Source organism: Parasteatoda tepidariorum, chromosome 9 (genome assembly GCF_982258835.1).
Source record: "Parasteatoda tepidariorum strain Cologne lab strain chromosome 9, Ptep-v5.0, whole genome shotgun sequence".
Taxonomy (NCBI): Eukaryota; Metazoa; Arthropoda; class Arachnida; order Araneae; family Theridiidae; genus Parasteatoda; species Parasteatoda tepidariorum.
In genome coordinates this window covers 16,952,790-16,966,085 of record NC_141763.1, presented here as the reverse complement: position 1 = coordinate 16,966,085, position 13,296 = coordinate 16,952,790, and positions in this window count along the sequence as shown.

Here is a 13,296-nt window from a genome sequence, read left to right as displayed (position 1 = left end):
AATTTAACATATTTACTATAGTTCGTCGCTGGATTTCCTTTAAAAGAAAGTGCAACCAGACTTAACAATTTTCATTCCCAGTCAGGATTTTTGTTGCCTCTATAAGTTTACAAATCATAACATACGGAACTAGTAAGTTTTTTTTGGCTCTTTCATCTTGCCATCTCTTATTTTCTTATTCAACTGTACTAACAGCCGGATCCTTAGCTTTCTCATGAGTCAATTGAATGCAACATTCGAATAACCTACTATCAGTTGTATCATTAAATCTTAATGCAGCTACTTCTTCATCACTAATAACTTGGCGGTTAAAAATACTGGAGAGGAGCTTAAAGTGTAAGTGTTAGAGGAATCGTTTCTAAAAGGTGTCGTTTCTAAAATTAAAGGATAGAAAACGAGTTGCATCATTAATATCTGTTTTGTAACATAAGGAAAGTGGCCGTTCTGATAAGCTATATTTTTATTACGAAATATTAAGATCAATAAAACTGATCAAAATGGCAAGATTATGTAATTGTAAGAACATGCTTATTGCAAAAAAAAAATTTTTTTTTAAAAAAAGTCAAAATTGAAGTTTTTAAATTTATGGTATGTATTTATTGTGAACAATGACTAAAATAATTAAATACCCATAATATTAAAACATGGGAATTTAATAAATATGTGAGTCATTTTTTTAAGGCTTAAACTTTGGGTAAACTTAGCTTTCACACAAGCACTGGAATGGGAAGATATATACACCAATAGAATATTGAACATTAATTGAAAAATAATAACAAAATGTTAAACTTACGCCTTTTTTGGATATGTACTTAACCTTGTCAGGTTATTTTTTTGCCTTATTTATACATTTTATATTTTGAAAGCTACATAAGTGTCCTATAATGTATTCAATAACATTCTGAGGTTTGATAACATGCCATTTCCAGTGATAAATTAGATATTTGAAAGCAATATTTATAAATATAGGATAATATTAGAAAACATACAGTTTTCTTTCTTTTTTTAAAAAAAATACATTACATTATAATTTCCGACTTGCCTTTTTCCAAGATGGAATCTGGAAAAAGAAAGGCATATATTAACCTCATGTTCTCAGCATCCTCTTCAATAAACACAGTCGTCTTATTTGCCACACTCTTTATATGACAATAATCTTGAACCGCTATAGGGTCAAGATGAGATCTTTATGTTTATACCTCTTCCCATGCACATTGTAGGTCTGTAGAGGACGTCAAGTTTAAAAACATAATAAAACATCATTGTTTACTATTAATAAATGTTAATAAGCAGAAAATAAACAAAAAAAAACCTTGCATATGATAAAATAGACAAACAGAATAAATAACTTCCGCTATTAATAAATATTTTCAAAATTTAGTAAAGTGTTCAGGATTCAATCCAGATGAAATCTATCACAGTATCGAAATAATATACACCAGCAAAATAATCTTAGTAGAGTTAATAAAACTAAACGCTTTTCCCTCTGTCGTTATGGTAAACACATATAATGCACATTTTTGAAATAAAACATGAATCTAGAATTTATAACACTTTATTGACTGAAGATTTTCTCTTTTTATAGCAGCGTCGACTATCCCGGATCTTTGCATTGGTCAAAGACGCAGAATTTACATCGCCTTTACGTAACGCTAAGTCCTTCAGCACCCAAAATTGTATTCACTAACTGCTAATGATACGGCATAATCAAGTCTTATTTTAGAAATGAAGACATCTTTGGGGCATTTATTCCATATCACGGAATGGAGGCTCTCATTGGCGTCTTGTGTTTTTTCCGCTATGCAGCACTACATAAGCTCATTTGAAGCAAGTAGCTGATATACCGGAAGGATTTTTTCTACAACTTCAGATAATTTGGTTTTCATTAGCTCATGGCTTTTCACCTTGAGTTAGCCCTTTGGTAGAAACACCATAAGCTTTCACCTTTAAGACATCTAGTATGCTGCGGCTTTTTATCACTGGACATACAGTGATAAAGCGAAGCAAATACAGCCGACTTCATCAAATCAACCTTCGGAATGTTATCCTTAATCGCTTTACGATAATAGTTTTGTAGCTTCATGATTGTTTGCTCAGTTAATTCTTTCGTCCACCGAGTGTCACCCTTCAATCCTTTACTTAGTTCCTCAAACCAGTTTCTAATCTTTTGGAAACTTGGTTGTTTTGAATCACATAATCATCACCATATATTCTTAATTGATTTAGGGTAGTTAAATATTTTGGAATCACCGTCACTTAAAATTCTAGAGTAACACATTCCACAGAATTCAGTTGATCGCCTCCACGTGGCCACTGCATCGGCAACCTCCATATTTCCAGACGATGCATCGGAATTTTATTTGGCACATCGATTTATGACCTTCGTGTCAAATGAAATACTCTGGACTCGTTTCATCCAAGTCACGCGCTGCATTGATGCATTCTCAACGTTATTTCGACAAAATCTCGTAGTCTAATATTAAATTCGTTAAAGAGACAATCACAATACCAATTCGTGAGTAAGCACATTTATACAAAAAATTCAGTTAAACATATTGTTACTATAAATTTAGATCACCTTATACTCCTCAAATTTATGAATTAGGCCTGGGAATGAAGAGCCTTTTTAATATTATAAGAGAAAATGTCAAACCTCTTACAAAAATTTTAAAAAAATTGATGGAATCCTGCGTTTTATAATAGACTAGAAAAAATAAATATTTCTCCACTTGGTCAAAAGATTTAATTAAAACATAATAAAAGAAATTAATTATACATAAGTTTTTTACACTTGATTGTATTACATTAAATTGTTAAAGCTTGGTTATTAACATCGCACGTCACTAACTATTATTTTGAATAAATAAAAAGGGAGATATTTTAATTAATTACCAGCCACTTGAAGTACCTATCCTTTGTAATATCCAGTCAATGGAGAATTTCTCTTTCTTTCTTTTTTTTTGTCATCTACAACAACATCTAATGTTAGGATTTTACCCTGTTTCCTGCATCGATGCACTTAAAAATCTTGACAATAAACCTCACTCTATCATACATCATATAATAAATACATATTTAAGCCTCAGTAACAATAGCTTTGAAATAATATTTGTTTGGATCCCGGGACATGTAGGCATTCCAGGTAATGAAAAAGCTGATTCAATATCCAAGTCAACACACAATCTTACAAATAAACCACACTGTTTACCTGACATTCGAAATTTAGTGGCAGACACTCTTACCCAACTCAGACAGACCAACTGGGATAATGAAATAAACAACAAATTACATGAGATCAAATCAGATATTAAACCATTTGCACCACTGACTAACTACAACAGAAAAACCCAGGTACTTATCAACAGACTACGGATTGGGCACACCCGCTTGACACACAAATATTTAATTTTAAATGAAGCACCTCCACAATGCAATTTTTGCAAAGAGTCTCTTACAGTAAAACATTTTCTGACCCAGTGTATGAAATTTAAATCTAAAAGACGACAGTACTTTAACTGTGACTTTCCGACTTTATCATTTTTACTTGGAGACACACCTCATCCTAATTTAATACTGTACATCAAACATATCGGATTTTACAATTTGATTTAGTTCTAGATATAACCTAGTTGACAAATTTTAAATTAGTTTTAATTTTGAACAAGTTGCTCATTTCAGCCTAATTGTTCTGATTTTAACAAAGCTACAGTAATTTTTACCTAGGTTTGGGCGCGGTATAGCCAAACCATGGCTCTTGCGCCAAAAATTTACATCAATCAATCAATCAAAACCCTGTTTCCTGAGCAGAAACTCAGGGTTATCGTCTTCTAAGGGACTTCAAAAGATATCCAGCATTTCATTTGTGTCGAAAGGACACCTAAAATCTTTAATAAATTCTACAGGGATAATCGAGGTTTGTTTATCGCAACAGAATTTGACAAGAGCGAACATTTTTATTATATTTTAATTATTTACCTCTGAACAGTCAGCGTCATACTTTTTTCGGCGCGAAAAGTAACTGTATTTACAGTTTTATCTGGTTTCACTCACTTTCTGAATACGTCTGTTCCATTGTATTCAGTTTTATAAATTTAATGCGATTTTAGTAACAAAAATTTGTAGTATGCATTTTCCGAAGATTTATTTAAAAACCGTTTGTTTTGGCGTAGCATGTCCTTTTGTGCCATTAAACCCTGCATTGCATACCAAATGCACTGGATTCGAAAGATTTATGTGTGACCGACATACTCTCTCTCTACATACTGATGCATTGTGTCCCGTTGATCACAGATCGGAGCTTCCATTTCTATCCATTGAAAAACTTGAAACAATCTTTCTGCAGGTGTATTAATTAAATTCTTCAAATTCCAAGTGCACTGGATTCGAAAGATTTATGTGTGACCGACATACTCTCTCTCTACATACTGATGCATTGTGTCCCGTTGATCACAGATCGGAGCTTCCATTTCTATCCATTGAAAAACTTGAAACAATCTTTCTGCAGGTACTAGCGGCAGAGCCGCAATTCTTCGTATCCATTAATATGTTCTCGGATTATTTTTGTAGGCTGGTACCAGACCTAAATTTTGTACCTGGAAGAAATATTTACATTTAAGAGTTTGCCTTCAAACATTTTAAAACAATTTATTTATCTTAATCTATGATTTTAAATTTTTAAGTTATAAGATTCGGTCATTTACGTAAAGAGTACCAATTAAAATTTTAATTTATAAATGGCTTATATTAAAAAATTTTTTTTTTGGATTGATAGCTTAAAAATTGACTTCTTAAAATATGCTATGGTATATTAAATCAATGCTAGCGTTTATCCGAAAACCTTAGTCTCAAATGTTGGATGTCTGTATAACGCAGAAGTACCAAAAAATCAACATTGAGCATAGCATGAAAGAAGTTTTGGAAAAGGTGCATAGGATTTCTTTTTATGTTAAGATAATTTTTAATTTAAATTAGTTAAAATCGAACATTATACCGTGCATTTTAGCATATAAAATTTTTTACAATTAAAACACCATCTAAGAGGTAAACATAAAAAATGTATTTAAAAAAATGTCATTCTTTACAACAATATTTTTTATTTAACAAATAAGAATATCTCAAAAAAATTTAAAGTTAATACAACAAATTATATTAAATACAGCTAGTCTTTTAGATGTTTATGAGATTCAACAGTGTACAGAGTTTGAACACCATGAAACAAAAAATAATTACATATAAAAAATTAAAACATTTCCGAGTGAAAGTTATGAGCTATAGTAATAGAATTTAAATTTCATTTCATTAAATGAAATTACTGCATTGAAAATATAATAAATATTTTTAAAAAATTCGATGATTGTTACTTTAGATATAATTAATATAAAGGAGATGAAAATAAAACTATTTTTAAAAATATTATGTAAGTCATCTAAATATTTACATTTTTATAAGTAAGAAATTTAATTTGTTAAATTAAGAGAAATGTTAAATGACACTTCAAATGTTTTACTAAACAATTTCTTGAGAAATACTGATGAAACAATTCTGAAGATATGAAACATCTTTAGGCTTTTACAATTATTGGGTCCAAGCTACATGTATGAAAATAGGAATAACCGAAAACTTTTTCTGATTGTAAACAGAGTTCAGAATGCTACAAAATTTTTTATAATTAGTCAATATTTACCTTCTTCCAAACATTTTGCGTGTAATGAAAGAATCTGTCCTTGACTGGTATGTCTGGAACTTCTTCTCTCAAAGCATTCACTGCGGCCAATTCAAAATCAAACATGGCATTTTCCGGGGAAAACTCACCATCCACCTTTCTTGCCTCCTTCTTTATCATGAGAATAGTCCACAGTGATAACCATTCAAGAAATTTGCTTAATAAATATCTAAAAGGAAAATCATTTAATCTCAAGGGATATTTCTTTCTTTTATGAAATCCTTCAGTTACTGTTTTAACATTCATATCCCATCAATTTACAAAAATTTCTATTTATTTAGTTGTTGATTTTAGATCTGAAATATTTTATTTTTCTTTAAGTGAATTTATAGCTTTGCATTTAATGTGAATATATATGCATTTAATCAAACTTCAAATTCGTGTAACTTACATAAGGCTTGAAATGAAGAGTTTTTTAATGGTACTTTTTTGACGATATCATTAGCATCGACATCATTAATATTATTAACATCTATTTGAAATTCTGGATAAAACATACAAGAATTATAATTTTTTTTGATTTAGCCAAATGTTCCTAACAAACTTTATTATATATATGAACACTATCGATTTTAAAAAATAATTTTCTAGCTGTCAAGTGGGTGTGGATATTCAATCAGAACTTTCAGAGGTGTCGAAAATTTGGACATTGCCTTGCGGTTTAAAGAATTATCATCAATTATGACACAACATTTATGAAAAGTTATAGTTTCAAGTCCAATTAATGTCTCCTTAATAAACTCGTACAGCACATCAGCATTCAGTTTTTAATAGCATTATTGCTACAACATCTTGGAACCTTGATTCCACACTCTGCACCATATAAACATAGGCAGAATGAAGAGACATTTTCTCCTTAATAGAATTACACGGTGCTCCTAATATTGCCGCCCTTATAGTAAAAAAAAAAGGTTTTAAATGGACTTTATCCATCATAATAGTAACAGTTTTATCTGCATCAGTGAAATAATCAAATTTCTGTTTAATGTATAATAAGAAGTTTTCCTCAATGGATTCAATTTTAGGATTAATAGAATAGGACATAATTTTTTTTATAGTTGAGTGATGCGGTTGAATAATGTAACTGCTTCTCAAAAATTATATGCAAGAGAAGATGTATATAAAAACAATGAAGAAAGTCTGTCGAGTATCGGTTTTAATTTTTTTTGTGTAAAAAAATAAAGATAACTGCTCTTTTAGATAGTTAATGCCTGATTTTTGATTATCTGTGCTTAAGTTCTGTAAGTTGGACAGTGATAGAGTTAATAAGATTTGGAATATGTATCAAACTTTAGATCATTAACATAAAGTATTTGAAATTTGTCTGAACATAAGTAATAATTAGAAGGAATGCTAAATCATAAATTTTTTCAATCGATGCATAATCAGTAAAAACACTTAAAAATAAAATTTTCAACTATTACATTAATGTTCTTTAGATTCTGATCAACAAATTTGATTTTCACAAAAAAAAAAGAAAAAACATTTTTAGAACCATTCTGGATTGAAAGCTACATTTAAATCAACTAAACTAGATTTTTCTCTTAGTTTAGTTAGAGTATCCACTTACATCATGCTGTCCATGAAGTTCCAAACTTTCAGCAATAACACTTTCCAGCTGACACATTTCAATTCCTTTTTGCTCTTTTCGAACTGGTTAATTTTTGGATATTCTGGACATCCAGGAAATATTGATGGTATAGCCTTCTTACTTAATCTTGGTTGTTCCAAGGGCACAGCTGTTTTCTTTCCTTTTTTTTTTCACAAACAAATCCCACAGTTTTTCGGATCTCATTTTCTTTGAAGCGCTTTTCACATACCTATAAGAAAATGAATGCATTAAAAAATTTTGTTTATTTGCTTCATTAAAAAATTATTTAAATAAACTTAAACACACTCATATATAAATGTGCGTTTTAAGATTAATGGATTTCGAAAAGTCGAAGCTTTTTAAAATTTGACAAGGGTGCTAATGCATTCGTAATAACTAGATATAATGTTAACAAATAAGATAACAGAATACGTAAAATTACGATAAATGCAAATGTTGATGCCATTCAAAATTTGTCAAGGGTGCTAACTCATTACTGCCCTTTAAATAAAATTGATTTGGTGTTCATATTTCGGCACTTGTTTCTTTGCAACTCTTGTGTTCTCAACTTTCCAATGTGACAAAGGTGAATTTTTATACAGTTGACAAAAAAAGTATTAGCACACTAAGCTAATTTAAAATTCTTGCAAGATAAAATAACCAAACTGATCCAAACTAGGATTTTCTTTACCTTTATTATAGTAAAAACAAAAGTAGGTGAAAATAAAAAGCACACTTGCTTTTACAGAATTTAAAACAAAAAAACATTATTATATTTTTGCAAAAAAAGTATTAGCACACTTAGTGAAACAAATAAAAACATTTTTCATTATCGGTGATTTGCTTTTTAATATCTTGTATGCATTCCATTGGCCTTAATGACTGCTTCTAATCTTCGTGGCATAGATTCTACTAACTTTTTGGTAATATCTGAGGAAATATTATTCCAGGAATGAATCAATGTAGATTCTAAAGAATCTCTTCCCGTAATGTGGTTATTCCTTACTTCTTGATCTAGATGGTGCCAAAGATGTTCGATCGGGTTCAGATCAGGAGATTGTGGGGGAGTGCGTAGCCTTCTTGGTGCATTATAAAGCAACCATTCCCTTGTTACAATCGCGGAATGTTTAGGATCATTATCTTGCTGGAATATATAGGTGTCTTGGAGGCCTAATTTTCTAGCACTGCTTTTCAAGTTACGGCGCAAAACCTCTATATACGATAAAGCTGTCATCCTACCATTAATAACTTCCAAATTTCCAACCCCATTATGCGCCATACAGCCCCAAACCATCACATTTCCCCCACCATGCTTAATTGTTGACAAGATATTTTTCTGATCAAGAGCAGTACCTTTTTTCCTCCAAACAGTTAAAATGCTTTTTGGCCAAAATATTTCAAACTTACTCTCATCAGAAAAAATAACTTGCTTCCAAAACTCCATTGGCTTACTTCGATAGGTCAGAGCAAACTCAAATCTCTTTTTCCTATTAACCTCGCTAATAAAAGGTTTCTTCCTTGGCCTCCTACCCCGAAGACCACTCATATGGAGAACATTTCTAATAGTTTGTGGCGTCACTGACTTGCCAGAAGTTGACGCAAAGTCGTTGGCTAAATTTCGAGCACTTTGAGTTGGATTTCTTAGGGCCATTTTAACAACATGCCTCCTTTCCCTGTCATTTACTTTGACTGGGCGACCAGATCGGGGTTTATTTTTCGTGGATCCTGTATCTTCCACTTTTTTAATAATGGAACGAACTGTTGAAAAGCTCAATTTTAACTTTTTTCCAATATCCCGATAACTTTTTCCTAATTCACGGAGACATATTATCTTTTCTCGAGTGGAGCCTGGAATTTCACACTTCTTCGGACTCATACTTAATGAATAGAGAAATTCAAAATAACACTGAACGTAACTTAATACTCTAGTCTTAGTACAAGTTTTAAATCGGTTTCAGTAAGTGAATATAAGGTTTTATTCTTCTTATCTGTAGTGGTAGTAATGCAATTCGAGTGTGCCAATATTTTTTTTTGTAAAATAAAATGCGTTTTTTCTATGGAATAATTTTATTAACAATGACGGGAATTTTATATTTTGTGATTTAGTTTTCATTTGAAAATTGAGTGTAATATAGTTTAATTGGTAAAGTTAGAACTTTTCGTTGCGTAAATATTTGAAACTATATTGATGTGCCAATACTTTTTTTACCGACTGTATATTCGAAAAGAACAAACTTCATCAACAAAATCTTGTTGTTATTCAATGCGTCTAGAATGTTCATTTAAAACATTGAAAACTCCTTTATTAGAGCTTGCAGTAATCAGTTTTTGCACAATATGCTTCACATGCAGTCTCCCAGAAACTGGCATCATCGTGATTTTTTCCCGACAACCTTACAAATTTTCCCCGCATCTGGTGATTGAAAAACTAACCCACCCTTGTTCTTTCTCTGGGTCAATTTGTATTTGTTGAATAGAATAGAAATATTATCAGATTTTTTTAGCTTGCGGCTCACAAATCCAGCAATATGTGATGTAACGTCGCAAACATATACATTTAAATGCACTTCCTGTACATGAGCTTCATCCTCTATTTCATAATTTTCATCATCGTTAATGTGTTTGTTGTACATACAAGAAACAAATGAAATAAAATAAAAATATGACCACCGAAGCCGACGTCTTCAGGGGGTACCGGCCCCGGTAGCCATTAAAAACAAAACCATTTCTAATTGAGGGAGAAGCAAAAGCTTAAAATATCTCCCTCAGTACCCCGATGGTTTTGTATAGAGGTCTAGGAAAAACAAGATACATTCAAAAGAATAAACAAATTACGAAAAGAAAATCAATAAAAATCATCAGAAAATTAAAAACTCACAGTCACAGGTCAAGAATCAACTTCAAAAGCAAGTGGAGGAAAAGAAAACACTAAAAACTGAAAAACAACGCCCCCTATAATAATGCGCAGTAGAAGTTTAAAAATGAAATGAAAAAGGTCAGGAGAAGGAGATACGTAGATAAATTAATAGAATGCTTAACTGGGGCTGCTCAGTTAAGACTAGAATTGCGCCCTGTTAAAAGAAAAAATATATAAAAACTTAAAAACCATCAATCATTTTTTTAATTAAAAAATTAACATTACAAAAATTAAAAGGAAAATCATTTTTACTCAAATTATTTAAAAAATTATCCACAGCTTCCCGAAAACTTTCAACATTATTACAAATTTTCTTGATCCTAACTAATTGTAACTTTTTTCTTCGTATTTTTTCAGATTGTAAGGAATGTCGGTGAGCAGAATTTAACCGCAGTTTGTTCATTTCTGTGAATGCAAGTCTAGTGAAATAACCAGGGTTTATTCTAAAAGATCTTAAAACAAATAGTAAACCACATGACCCATCGTTGAATTGCAAAATAGCACATGACACACCAAACTGCAGAATTTCCATTTCAACAAAAACATTCTCTGGCAAGATTTGCCAGATAACACCATTGAAGCTTTCATTTTGATTTTGAGTTTTGCCATGCAAACATTTCTTCCAACAACTCTTGATTGCACAATTTCATGTTTGTTGGCTTTATAGCAGCCATAACTTTCTCGGGTAAACCTTGGACATTTTCTTTATTGTTTTTTCCGAAACCCTGATACTGCTGGTACTTGCATCAACTGTCCAAACCAGGAGAACACTGTACATGCAACAACAGTGGAAAAAAGCAGCATTTACTGACCTTTGCATCTCCAGAAGATTTCCACTATTGCTCCGAATTGCAATTCCGTAATAGTTTTGTAATTATACTTTCAGTTTAGAGAAACTAGCAGTAGGAAGTTTCTCCTTTTCAGTGTCATCCACGTTATTTTTGTTAGGTACATTTGAATACCTATTTCCATAAAATAATCGCTTTTTTTGCGATAATTTTTTCGTGCCGTATCAGTTGAAAACAATTATTATAAAATAACCCAAAATAAAGCTATTTATTCTTGTATAAATCAAATCAAAATAAGAAAACTAACTCCAAACAACAATCGAAATCACAAGAGAGCCAAATGACAACAATCTCTTGTTGCCATATTTGAAGTAATAAAACTATATAGCTTATTAAAATATTTCGAATTGTTTATAATTACTTTAAAAACAATAAAGATAGGAAAACAATAATTTATGCACTGAATCTGTCAAAAGCAGGATTAATTTCGGTTTCGAAATTTCACTTCCGGTACATTTTCACTGAGGCTAATACTTTTTCAAATGCACATATCTCGAGTTAGAATTATCGTATCAACAAAATTTAACAGCCAATCGAACTGTATGATTACAAATATTTTTAAAAGTAAAAAAAAATCTCAATTTCGAAAATTTCATCTCAATTTGACTATTTAATGTAGTAGGCACCTTCAATAAAGTAATATAATAGGTAAAACTTGCAAGGGATGCATGTCGTCCTGGAGAAAGACTCATCAAGCTCCCGTATGACGGAAAGGTCCACTCGGCAGACATCACATAGATTCTCCCTGTCTGCGAGAGGCAGAGACAACCTCTGCAGTGTCTGCAAGATGGATGCCCTTTGACCACCGTCAAAGTTAAATAAAGTGATATAGTAGGTAAAACTAACAAGGGACGCATGTCGCTATGATGCCGTAAGTGCCTCGGATTCGGTCACATAGCTAAAGAATGCAGAATGAACTCTGCATTAACCGCGGAAAGTACCAGGATAATTGCAAAAGTCGGAAGCCTTGTTCGAACTGTTTGGCCTCAAACAAAAAGTTTGTTGGGAAAATACGCACGATCCACTGCGATTTGGACGGTTTAGATTGTCCCAGTATACAGTTATAAACACTCAAACAATTCAGAAGCCGGATCGGTTATGGGGAATAGCTAAAGAAATCGTTCTTCCTTAAGGATTCCTTAGCATGATTAAGCTCACGTTACTTTCATCTTCAGTTGTAATCCTATAGCGCCCCAACCTGTATTTTCTGTAATTTTAATACCATTTGATTGTAATTCTTGGATGAATTTAAATAAGGGTGGTTCGTAAACCTTCTAGCCGGAGTGCATCTCAGTGGGGTGGTTGTCTTTCTGTTGTCGGATAGGCTCTGCCGCCTTCTTAGTCTGGATACAGAGTTAGTTACTCACAAGCCTACTTAAGACAGTAATTTTAACAATAAAATTGTAATAATTACGGATAAATGCTTAGTTTGGCCCCTCTGGTTTTATAATTTTTGAAAATATTTCTTTTTTTTTATATACAGAATTACCAGAATAAGAATTTTTTTATAAACAAAATTACCAGATATGTTGAACAGAACCAGAAATTAACATCCCTGGGTGCACCAGCCCATAATACTTGTATTTATTCGCATAGGCATTTAGGGTCCTGTCAGAATTTAAGTGAGATAAATTGGGCAAAACTTTTGGCAGGTTCATAGTTTTCTCAGCCAGAGGACACTTAATTTCAAACAATGTTAATTCACAGCCATTCATTATGAAACCATCAGGACTGAACGCTATCCAAGCAACTTGTGGATGCACAATTAATCCCATCTTCTTGAGCTTTTCGAGTGTAATACCCCGGTTCCACATTCAGTTCATTTATAACTGGCAAACATCCCATATATCCATCATTAAACTCGATTACAGCATCATAGGCTGCAGATTTTAATGTTTTCAGCCCAATAAAAACCTCATTGTGTGCTCGCCTTCCACACTACATCATTGAACGATTCATTTGGGTTTTACCGTTAAGGCATTTTGACAACATTTCTGTATCACAAAGTGCCCAGTATGTTGGTTTCACCTTATTTAAAACTGCATCAGATAAACCACCGTTTCTTGCAACGAATGGTTTACCTGAATGCAGTGATCGTTGGTATGCACACCAACTATTTTCTCCGGTAGGACACTGTCCATGCATAGGTTTTTTTCATGTCGAGGCACAATGATATAATGCTGCTATGCTATTGTATTCTGCTGCATTTTGTCCAAAT